The sequence below is a fragment of the Dermacentor albipictus genome, chromosome 5 (assembly GCF_038994185.2).
Source record: "Dermacentor albipictus isolate Rhodes 1998 colony chromosome 5, USDA_Dalb.pri_finalv2, whole genome shotgun sequence".
NCBI lineage: Eukaryota > Metazoa > Arthropoda > Arachnida > Ixodida > Ixodidae > Dermacentor > Dermacentor albipictus.
Window position 1 is genome coordinate 39,982,571 of NC_091825.1, and position 12,244 is coordinate 39,994,814.

Here is a 12,244-nt window from a genome sequence, read left to right on the forward strand (position 1 = left end):
GCAAGCAGAGTGCGCGTAGTGCCGGCAGCTTTGTATGCACTGTGGTTTCGATGCTTCTTTCGCGTAGAAGCAAGGGATGCACGAAGGTCGATGCGCCTGCTGCTGCCGTGATTTTTCGCTTCAGCAATTTGACAGCAAATTTCTGCGCTTATCGAGTGAGCTGTGTTCGTGTTTACCTATGCGTGCGTGACAGCGTGCTTGGTAATTTAGTTAAAACGTGTTGGCAGGCTAGTTGGTTTGAATCCGTCGTAGAATGCGTAGGGGGGCTTCTAAAGGATGTAGAAAATAGCACACACAAAGACAGCGTTGCCTCTGTGGGTCAGTTCGTTTCTACGTCCTCGTTCAGTCATGCTTGCATATTCTTTCATTACGAATTTAGTTACCAAACGAATGTTTGAAAGTACATACGGCCGATATGACTAGTACTTCGTATAGCTATCTACTTATTTGCTATCGCAATCGGTGCTTCGTGTTTCTGGCGGAACTCCGGCTTTTGATAGCATGGTTGGAATATATCGGGTGTAGTACTGAAAAGCTTCAGGGAAGGGGAAAGGGGGATGCTTGTTCAAGAACAAGGGGTGTGAAAAAAGGTGTGCGCGCACAGCTTGCTTGGCTGGTCTGCAACGACGAACAACGTAAATGTAACAGTCTTCGTCATTCTGGCCTAGGCGTCATTCTGACCCTACGGAAAACTAAAAGATGCCGCTCCCAAACGTGACGCTGCGTTGTCAACATCTCCGGCAAGCCGATCAACCTGCCAACCAAACTCAACATAGTCAAGGTAGAAGTAGAAGGTGCGTCTGTCTTAGCGCATGTTGATGCTGGGACCTATATCTCGCTCATGAGCCGCGGTCTTCGTTGCCACCTGAAGAAAGTCCTTACACGTGCGGAGCCTCATGCTATCCGGGTCACTGATGGAGCAACGTTCATTATCCTTCGCATATGCCGTGCTCGACTAAGTGTTGCTGGTTTCAACACTTCCGTTGTATTTGCTCTTCTGAAACAGTGTTTCCTTGACTTGATCTTCAGCCTCGACGTTTAATCTCGTACCACATTCTTGCTGCGTCTAAAAGGACAAAGTAGACATTCTTCAACGTACGGCAGTCATCGCAGTCTTTAAAGGCGGCGAAACGGTCGAGATGGTCTAACCAGCAATCTTCGACGTCCGCAGAGCTGTCGCCGTAGAATGAGTTGGCATGCGAGGAGCGTTGGTAATTCGTGGTGGAGCAGCGTTAGAAATCCCCTTGGTTCGTGCGTTTATTGTTGACATCTTGAATGCAGAGCTTACCAGGGGACTGTATTGCGGTGGATGACCTTGGAGGCAGCGGTTGCTTCGATGGATTTTTGCCGGGCCAGAGGCGCAGGTGTCGGTAGCTTCGAGTTCAGGACCAGCAGGTATATGGTGGGCGTGTGCCCAGCATTTCCACCAGTTTATCGCGAGAGGAAAAGGCAAGCAGTCCCAAGGGAAGAGTCATTTACTGTTCATTTTTGCAGCCGCTACTTCCTATACTTAGTGCTTGGCTTCCAGCGTTACTAGGACGGGGCAATGTGATTGACATAATAATCTGGATCCTTATCTTCAATCACTAGTTTTGGATAGATACAAGAAAAGTCAGGATAAATTGCAACACGAACAGAATGCAAAAGTAGGTTACTTTATATACAGGATTTAGAGTGATGTTTTAATGATGCAATAGCATATGGCAGTCTTCTAATGTAGCTTGGTAATGAGTTCCAGATATTCCACCGACAAATGATAACGAGTGCTGACCGTATAAATTGTGAGTTTTTGGCACGTTGAATTTATCAAGCTCAGCTTATCTAGTGTTCATCCTACGCGTGAGAAACACATTAGTATATGTGTGCTATAGTAGATGCTTTTATAAGGGGCACTGCATTTAACTCTGCAAAAAGCTGCTCAGCGGGCGCATCCTTTGTGGCCGATCAAAGTGTTATAACAGCACATTTCTGCATTTTAAATAAAGGATAAATGTACGAGCCGTTGGTGAAACCCCTAAGATTTTATGCAATATGGTCGATAGCAATGAAAAATGCTGAACTAAATGTTTGCACGCCTCTCGTAACATGAAAGAACCAAAAACATGTTTTTTTTAATTTCCCTATTCAATGAGTGGATCCTATTTATTGATTTATTTACTTTACCCTCAGGGTAGGCACATTACAGAGGGGAGGGGCATATTACAGACGGAAATTGGAAGAACAGTCGATACAATCGCAATAAGAAGCATAAACAATCACCAGCTTAATAAAAGATTGAGCTGAAACAGCCGTGACCAAGATAAAGCAGAGTAATTTGAACATCTAAAACTAAACCAACAATAAGCAAAAAACAGAAGAACAAATTCAGTACAAATAATTAAGCAATGTTAAGCATGTTATTCAAGAAATCCTTTAAGTCCATTGTATCCGTGATAGGTGTAGCTGCTTCTTGCCGCAGATTCCATTCGGAGATGGTTCTGTGTAAAAATGCGTGTGAATAGGCTACAGGTCTACAACGAGGAACATCAACTTGTTGGACGTGGTCAATTCTAGATGAAATGAAAGGGCGGAATTCAATAAAATGGTTGCGGAGATAATTGTTGTTATCGTAACTTTTATGAAAAAGATCGAGCCGGGCTATTTTACGCCGAATTGTAAGTTCTGGAAGGTGAAGTAGTTACTTCATCATGGTAACACTGGCTGTACGGTCATAATTGGATAAGACGAAGCGAACGGAACGATCCTGCACTCTTTCAAGTTCGTTTATCAGTGTAGTGCCACCGGGATCCCAGATAGAAGATGCATATTCAAGTGACGGACGAATGTAAGTCGTGTAGAGAAGCTTTTTAGGTCAAGGGGGTTCCATATAGAAGTTTCTTCGAAAGTGCCCAGGTGATCGGTTAGCTTTTGTGAAAATGTGCCTCACATGATGGTTCCATGATAGCTTTCTACAAATGTTAACACCGAGATATTTGTAAGATAAAACAGACCCAAGGGTCATATTATCAAGGTGATAGTGCAGTGATGCTAATAAGGTGCGAGATACGAGCATTGATTCGCATTTCCAAATGTTCGATTCCATGTTCCGCGTTTGACACCAGGAATGTATGGTATTTAGGTTTGTCTGACGCAGGGCAACATCTTCTTGGTTAGGTATTTTCTAATAAATTACATGGTCTTACGCAAATAGGCAAACCTTTCATGAAATGTTATCTGGTAGGCCATTCATGAAAATTAAAAAAAGTAAGGGTCCCAATACAGACCACTGGGGAACTCCCGATAGTACTGGCTGGACATGGGAATCAACATTATTTGCGGAAACAAACTGAGTACGGTTAAAAAGGAAGGCTCGAATCCAGTTTAGAACGTTAGGTTCTAAATTTACCTGGTCGAGCTTAAAAAGTAAATGATGACTAACCTTGTCAAATGCTTTAGATTAATATAAAAAATACAGTCTATTGTGAATCCAGAATTAAGTAAATGATGCAGTTCGCTAGTAAAGAATAGAAGCTGTGTTTCACAAGAAACATTCTTGCGGTTCCCATGTTGTGAGGGAGTAAAACACTGGCACGACTCAAGAAAATTAACAAGGTGAGTGAAGATAATGTGTTCAAAAACTTTACATGGAAGAGATGTGAATGAAATTGGGTGGAAATTTGATAGATTGTGTGTTACCCCAGACTTGTGAACTGGCACAATCTTACCTATCAGCCACTCTACCGGAAGGCTAGATAGATGCAGGGAATGGGAAAAAATTCATGCCAAAATGATAGAGCAATATTGAATAGTATTTTTCAAGAATGTTGTACTGATACTGTCGAAGCCACATGATGAAAGCATATTTAGCGCCAGCAACCAAGGACGTAATGGAGACGACAACACAAGCGCATTGTGTTGTCGTCTCCCTTACGTCTTTGTTTGCTGGCGCTAAATATGCTTTCAATTTACCAACACGCCCAACAAATGGCAATGCCACATGATGAGTTTTTCAGTTTCTTAATGGCTGTACGAATACCCTCAGAAGTAATAAACATGGCGTCCATGGGCAAATATTGACGTAATGGCAAGGTATGTTGTGCATTGGTAACTACTGGGCGAGAAAAAGCCTTTACAAATGTATCATTTAAAACAGACCCGTATTCTACGTCAGGCACTGGATGTCGTTCCGTTGTTATCAAAGCTATTGCACTGCGTTCATTGCCCCGTATGGCACTCCAAAATTGTCTAGAGTTATTTTTAGCAGATCTGGAAGGGTGAGATTAAAAAAAACAAAACATTAGATCATTTAATTTCAGATAAGTAAGTTGTGGTGGCAGATTTATAGGCTGGCCAACATTTATCCGACCGAGATTTGACAGCAGTGCGATAGAGCCTTTTCTTACGGTTAGAAAGACGGTTTATGTATCTGTTGTACCCCGGGGCGCTCGCATTCGAAAATTAGCTTTCTTGATAGAAATGTATTTAAAGGTTAGTTATGAAATTTTTGTTTTAAGTAAGTCCCACTTGCTTTGCACAGATCGTTCAAGGTAATCGGACAAAAACTCATCTAAAAAGGAGCATAATTCATTGTTAATTGCGTCGAAATCCGCTTCTTTTTTTGTAGTCGCGTATTGTTTTGAGATGCTTTCGCGCGCGTGAGAAAGACAGTGAAATCTTTGCCTGAATAATTACATTATCACTGATACCAGTCGTACTAGACACACACCTTGAGAAAAGGGCGCTCCGAGTTATTAGCATTAGTTCGTACTACCCATCAGGAGCATCCATATATTGCACTGTTGTAATTCAATTTTTTACTTACACTTTTCGATTTAGGAGCAAGGGTTTGTGCGGCACCTTATCGAATGCATTGGCAATGTATAGAAAACGGCATGAGATTGTAAGGTTATATGATGTTTAGAATGGAAATTGAAGGAAGATGGCGATCTCCGTGTAGCACGAGAGGCAATTTCGAAGTACATGTTTGGACGGAGTGGAAAAATATAGTGAATCTAGATACTGCATAACCTAAGAGTAGATGATCTGCTCCATCAGTGTAGAAGAGACGAAACGAAAACGATCCAACGAAAAGATACATTCCCTATTCGAATACTGTGTCTTCTGCCGCACAGTATTTTTCCCACTCAACAGAATTCGGCCTAAGTTTCACTGCGTGGTAGAGCTACTGTTTCTTCTTTTTAATCTTTGAAGTGTTTCGCTAAACCAAGCAACTGGGCGAAGAGCATTAGGTAGAGAAGTGGGTCGGTACGTGAGCGACAAGTGTTTGATACCTGAACTGAACACAGGGACGACCTACCCAATTTCCAGTCCTATGCGATGATACATGTGGCATGTCGCTGAGAAAACAACAAATGCAGAAATTTGAAGGAAATTTCCTTGGTATTCTTTGGAAGTTTGGGATCAATTTCGTCGATTCCTGATGTTCGGGAAATATCAAATTTGTCGATTAGAAACGAAATGCTATTCGCAGCAGAACTTCTGGCATCGCCGACTCAAAAGTAGAAGGCAACGAAGGAAGTCATTATTTAGGCTCACTTGTGAATAATGACCAAAATGCTATTTTGAAAATATTGGCACAGAGAGCATTGCAGACAGTGTCACCGTTATGGTTGGTAAAGGCTATTGTGTGGATTTATCAATTGCCAGAATTTTCTTGGGTTATTCGTTATAATTTTGTATAAACGAAGAAGGATGCGCTTTGTGCAATGGGCCGCAGAGAAGTATGTGTCTTCTGCCGCACAGTATTTTTCCCGCTGAACAGAATTCGGCCCAAGTTTCACTGCGTGGTAGAGCTACTGTTTCTTTTTTTTTATCTTTGAAGTGTTTCGGTAAACCAAGCAATTGGGCGATCAGGGTTGACGGCGCATTTTGGAATGTATCTTTTCGTTGGATCGCTCATCTTAAGTTTAAGGTGGACCTATTATCGTGGATGGTCTTCTGACGGTGCTGATGGTCAAAATCTGGGAAAAACATTTACCTCATTGTCAATTGCTGTGAATCAGCCTTATCGAAGAGCCCTATTGTTATTTTGGACACTTTTCTTTGTTCGGGTGTAATGTTAAATTTGGCATGACCTTGTGGTCGCTGATTTCACTCAGGTAATTCAAGTCTCCGGTTGGCTAGGTAAAAGCAAATCTAGAAGTTTTTTTTTCAATTATCTGTTATGCGTGTTGGCTGAGTTACTATTTGGGAAAAAATGAAAGTTGTGACATAGGTCGACAAATTCACGAGCCCCCTGAGGTAGTGAAACATGAAGTGAACGATACGCTTTAATAAATGTATAGTTAAAGTGACAAAAAATAATAATTCGCATGGGGATATTCTTGGCTAATAATTGTAACAAAACGTTGCTCAGATTGTGGGGGAAGTTGGAACTATCATGGGGCGGTCGTTAGCAGGAGCCATTGGCGCAGTGCGGCAAACGAGCCATAAAATCTCAGGTTTCGGTCAGATATTAACAAAATAGAATGGTAGTGCCTTATTAGCTGCAATGAAAACGCCTCCCCGCGAGAGCCGACGCGGTCAGTGCGGAAAAAGCAGCAAAAATCCGGTAAATCACGTAAAACTTCGCAGTCACTTGCGTTAGGGTTGAGCCACGTTCCACTTAGTACGAGTGTGTTACTGCGAGATGATGATACGAGGTTCGATATAAGGTGTCGTTCTGGAAGGAAGCTTCGTATGTTTGTGAAAATGATAAAAATATGAAAATCAGTTTGGGGGTTGGTTCTAGGCCAAAACGTGGGATTAGGTTATTGCAGAGTGTGGGGACGTGCGCTATGCGATTTCCTTGACTGATATAGACGTCTCGCCAAAGAAATAGAACTTGGGACAATATGCAGCGGCGTATACCGGAGCGAAAATCTTACAGAGTGTTGTATTGCGAAGGTAACAAATTGGTTACGAATATTTCCAACATGGCAGCAATAATCTTCTCCGAGAGTGAACTCGTTTTCCTTTAATTTGGTCTGTTGAAAATAATAGCTTCTTTGGTGTTGAGTGATATGAGTTCAAGAATGATAGGGTGCTGGTGCTTCGGGGTATGACGACAGAGCCGGTGGCCGCGCTCGCTACCTTTAGGATCTTTGGTTATTTACACGTGCTGAAAATAGTGATCGATGACAAACGTTTCAGATTCGGCAAACCTTTGACGGTGGCAGGAACCAGACAGACCATCGAAATCAACTTTATTCTTGCGTGAGCGGTTTTCAGGATCGCCAACACGAAGCTCTAGGTCGTTAACCAAAGGCTATCTATGGCTAGTGGTATACTGAACTGATTTAATGTTGGTCTGAATTGTGGGCAGAGCTTGACAATGGTCTTCAGGTTCAGCGATGCGAGTGTTGAAATCGAATACCGCTCTGTCAATGAAAACCATATGTCCCTGGATTTCTTGCAATTCATTCATTAGCGTTGTCTGGCCAGCAGGCAGCTTTTCCGATTCAATCAGAGTGCTGTCTAACCTGTGAGGCCCAGGCTTCCTTCCGACGTCACCAGCAAATAGTAACAAACCCAATACACTGGGGCAGTATTCGGTAGAAACAGAAATCAAACACTGAAGGCCCCGCAGCTGTATCAAGAAATTATTACTAATTTTTTTAGCAAAAAAAGACTGTGCAGTGGACTAACCTAGACAATGAAAAAGCGGGATTCGATAGTTGTGCCATGGCACAGCCACGCAGCCCACAGACCAGGGAAGGCGACTGCCGTTCCCCAATAGGGGGCTGGCTGATTGAGGTTGTGGATAGAGCTTGCAAATCCGTGTCAAGTGTCAACCAGATCCAGCGCCCTAAGATGGCAGAAGTGGTGGTGTCAATGTGGAGGTGCAAAATGTTTCAGTTTCAACTTTTTTATTCGTTGCTGTTTTTCTAAGTACTTTCGGTGCTTACTGCAGTGGTATTGTATTTCTGATAATTTGTATGCTCGCCCACCCCTCATGTAAAACCCCTTCAGCACGTGTATTTGAGAGAGAGAGAGAGAGGCCAAACATATGCGTTTGCAACTCATTTACGAGCATTGCAAGTTATTACAAACCCCTCAATTGAGGCTCTTTTCTTACGTTAGGCGAGGCTTCTAGTAGTTTTCCTTGACATTCTCCAACAAATAATTAGGGCATTTTGTTAAATAACAGAATATAGCGAGAGGGTCCTTCACTATAGCCCTAGCACTACAGTGACTGGCTAATCGCGACTTATTTATAACCTCTGTAATAGAGGAGCTTTCCTTTTGATTTCGTACGCTGCGTAACAACGTTGGCCTGATGACTGTAGGGCCGTGGGTTCGCAACGTGTCTTAGGCAATTATGGTAACGTTGCTGCTCTATTATTCGAATTGTTTGCTTCTGCCTTACTTGTTTCTTTGTCTTGTGACAAGTAGAACGAAGCGGCCCATTGCGTGGCCCACGAGCAGGGGAGTGGCGGCCTTATAGAGATGCTACTTCAGCGGCCGCGCACAGATAAATAACGAAGGATAGTTACGTTCCTGCTATGCGCCCCAATGAGACGTTCCACTGGCTCACTAACGAAAGGCTGTGCAAGTGACATGCGATAGAATAAAATAGGTCCCGTCACTCTAGCAACATTATGGTGGCGGGTGCGTGATAATAGTGTGTAGACTATTAAGACGGGCCACGTCATCGCAGATAGTGGCTTTTGTTGGTATGATTGGCATTCAGGACATAATTTGTATGCTTTCTAGGATGCCTGATTGTTTTCCCGGCAACTTCAGTCAGTCAGTATTCTATGCTCTAATGTATAGAGAATCGCACTGCTTTACTAATTAAACCATGTTGTAATATGCTCGTTAGATTTAAAACCATCTAGGTATATGCGGGCAACCATTAGGATATGTAACATATCCACTACCAAGCTAAATTCATTTTGCAATAAAAAAAATAAGCACTTTTCATTTGAATTGGGTTAAGTTTCTGATAGGCTGCAAAATTTGTTTTTTTTTTGCTGTGATTGCCATGATTCCTTTCACGACACGCAGGATGGTTAGTCACAACACTAGTACCTGGAGACTACCAGCTTCTTTAATTAGTCGTATGATGTGCAGGAAGCAGGCTGCTTCAGCCTTGTATATTTCCCACATCTCCATATGATTCGCTGCAAATCAGATCTCCACTCCCACTGTTCAGTGTGGGTTCTGTGTGGTGTGTGTGTAGTTGGGAGTTGCCTTCATGAGATTTAATAGGGCACTAATTGCTACGACTCATAGTCCACAATAGGATGTCTGTAGGATAAGATAATGACCCCATCTTTGATTACACGTACAGAGACAATCAATGCTCGATAAATTCAGTTGACTAGCGGATCGTCTAGTGATTGTACAGGCTTAACTTGAGCACAGTTTCCAAGGATAGCCGACTCTGAAGGCGCTGAAGGATTTTTTTTTGTTTTCTTTAAAAAATAGGTAGCTTCTACGAGCGCTTTTCACAGCATGTTGCGTGTCCTATTACGTGTACATACTCACCGCTTTTCTCTTTTTTAAATTTTTTTATATTGACAAGTTTCTTTTCAGAAGCGTGGCGAAGCCAACTAGGTGCTTTCGTGGTTAACACTCCAGCGTTTGTTTTTTTTGTCTCCCTTTCCCATGACCATACCGTTCCTGAAATTGTGCTCGTGGAGAGTGACGAGCGGTCAAGCACACTAACATTAGACCACAAACGTACTTGCTCTTCACGTCCAATGAAAAATGGATTAATTTTTACAATTTAAATATTTCTCCTGAACTAGCAACATTTATTACATTTGCTTGTTTTTTTTTCAGCTCGTGATTGGAAAAGCATCATCCAGGCCTATGACTGCACAATACTATCAATACACTTGTCTTACGAATTGCCGAATGCTCACATGAAAGCCTCAGGATTGGTAAGCCACCTTTCGTTAGATTCAAAGGCAACATTGACAGTTGTTTGCCGATGGCTCGTTAACCACTGTCGCGAATAAGATACCTCGGGTAGGTTGCAGCAAGGAGGCAGCTGCAGTAGCCTGTGGAAACATCTCCTTCGTGATGCATTCACTGCATAAGCAAAGCGACAAAACATTGATGTAATTGAATGCACGTCACATTTATTGACGACCATAGGAACCCGTACATATTTAACATTTCTTGCAGCTAGTGGGGGTCTTACGATCTAATTTCTCACTCATGCTCGGGGTTATTCGCTTTGTATAGGCTTATTTCGTAAACGGCATTTTGGTATTAGGGTATTGGCCCTTTTCGCGAAGTGGTTTACTCTAGAGAACTGAGATCGCGCATACGGCGCCGTACCGCACGTTGCTTCGGCGAAGGCGCACGAGAACTAAACCGTTAGTTCTTCTGCCCTGCTTCTGTGCAATTATCTGCCGGAAATGCAACTGGATTTTTGCTGACGCACTCTTCTTAATTCATGCTGCAATACATCGAGCGCTAGAGTGAATACGTGTGCAGTAGTTGACTGCGAAAATTGTTACTGGTATGTTAATGGAATGAATCTGTATGTGCATGTACGCGGAACACTTCTACATAAACCATGCCTGTCTTGCGAACTTATCCCGATGCGCGGCTTCCTTCGAGGATACGAAAGATTCACTCATCCTCCATCGTTGTAGCGCTAAGCTCAAGGAAAATTACATCAACCCCTGAAAGTCTGCACGAGTTAGTACGAACTGTGCGCTGCTTCTTGGCATGTAGTAAGTTCCTCGAACGAAAACTGCAGGCATCCACCCCATCATACGTTAACACAGTTCCACTCTATCGCCAATGTATCAAGAATAAGTGAACGGACGCCTAATTCAGCCTATGAGCGCAAAAATGGATAACAGTGGCTACACTGACCGAACACCAATGTTTCAAGCTCAATGATTCCTCATGGTCCACCCAGTGAACGAGCGGCTAGCGATAATACGCATTTGCTACAAGGCATTACAACGTATTGTACATCTATGTTACACGCATTCCGCCAACTAAAAACGTTTCCCTATTTATATATACACGCAAGTGTTAAGTGCTCTTCAGTTTCAGCGAAAATAAATCGTGCACCTAGGCACGTTCAAGACCACGTGCGCGCGTGAGATTCGGCAAACAAGGTGTTACCACCAGGAAGAATTGGTGCCATATTGTGCAACCTGCAAACGGCGGACAAATCAGCGGATCTCACACTCACGTGGGGCCCTCTGGGCCGCACATCTCGGCGACAAGGCAGCCTAGCCAGCTGCGGTATTATCTTACTGAGCTATGTGTTATGCTCAGTTACAGTAGTCGGACGTTGAACCGTCCCCCCCCCCCCCCCCCGCCCCCGTTTTCCTTTTTTTAACCTACTATGGTGTATCCTTGTATGGCATTGCCTAGTGCACTACATCTGCAGGCTTGGAGTGGCGCCTGACACCGGCGAAAGATGCCGAGTGCAATTGGGGCGCTACTAATCCAGGTACAACCAAACAAGAAGTACCCATTAAGGTTGAACAAAGACACTCCCTCACCAGAACAGGAATTGACCTCCCTGGTGCAGTATTCAGCCAAAACCTCCCCAATAATTTCTACAATTTACTAACGGCCCTCATTCCCCAGCAGCTGCGGAGCACCTGTCCAAGGTGGTGGTCAAACCTGTAACGCTGCACAGGGTGTAAAGGATTCCTGGGTCCGGCATGACGCCAATGGAAGCTGACCCTGCCAACCTTTATTTGCCGAACTCTGTCAAGTGAGGCTAGTTGAGCAGTACTGTCCGAGCAGCTCTCATACATGGTTTGGGATATCATAGGCCTTACTGAGGTAAAAACAACTGGTGAGGTTTATAGGTTGCTGAATAACAGCCATGTCCTCTGCTATGGAGGTCTCCGTGATAAGCAGTACGGAGTTGGATTCTTCATCCATATGGGCAGAGTGTGCAACATTCACGAATTCTACACCATTCATGAGAGTGTAACCGTAGTCGTAATCAAGCTTAGGAATTATAGGTTAAAGGTAGTACGAGCCTACGCTCCAGCATCCAGCCAGAACGATGAGGAAGTAGATCAGTTTTACGAAGATGTTGAATTATCGAAAAGTGTTAACTCTGTATACAGTAGTAGTGGGTGACTTCAATGCAAACGTGAGTAAAAAGCAAGCGGTTGAATAGGCAGTGGGTAACTATGGCGTCGATTGTAGAAGCGTTAGAGGAGATATGCTGGTAGAATTCGCAGAAAGGAATAAGCTTCGAATAATGAAGACCTTTCTAGGAAGCGCAGCAACAGTAAGTGGACCTGTAAAAGCCCTAATGATGAAA

The 12,244-nt window shown here is 43.3% G+C and overlaps 1 protein-coding gene across 1 annotated transcript in view; it reads left to right on the forward strand.

The window, feature by feature from the left end:
* Positions 1–12,244, forward strand: part of LOC135896855 (uncharacterized) — a 514,087-nt gene that overhangs the window by 163,936 nt on the left and 337,907 nt on the right. Inside the window, exon 6 of the mRNA XM_070538351.1 lies at positions 9,769–9,869. The gene's annotated coding sequence lies outside the window, so the exon portion shown is untranslated. The remainder of the gene's footprint in view (positions 1–9,768; positions 9,870–12,244) is intronic.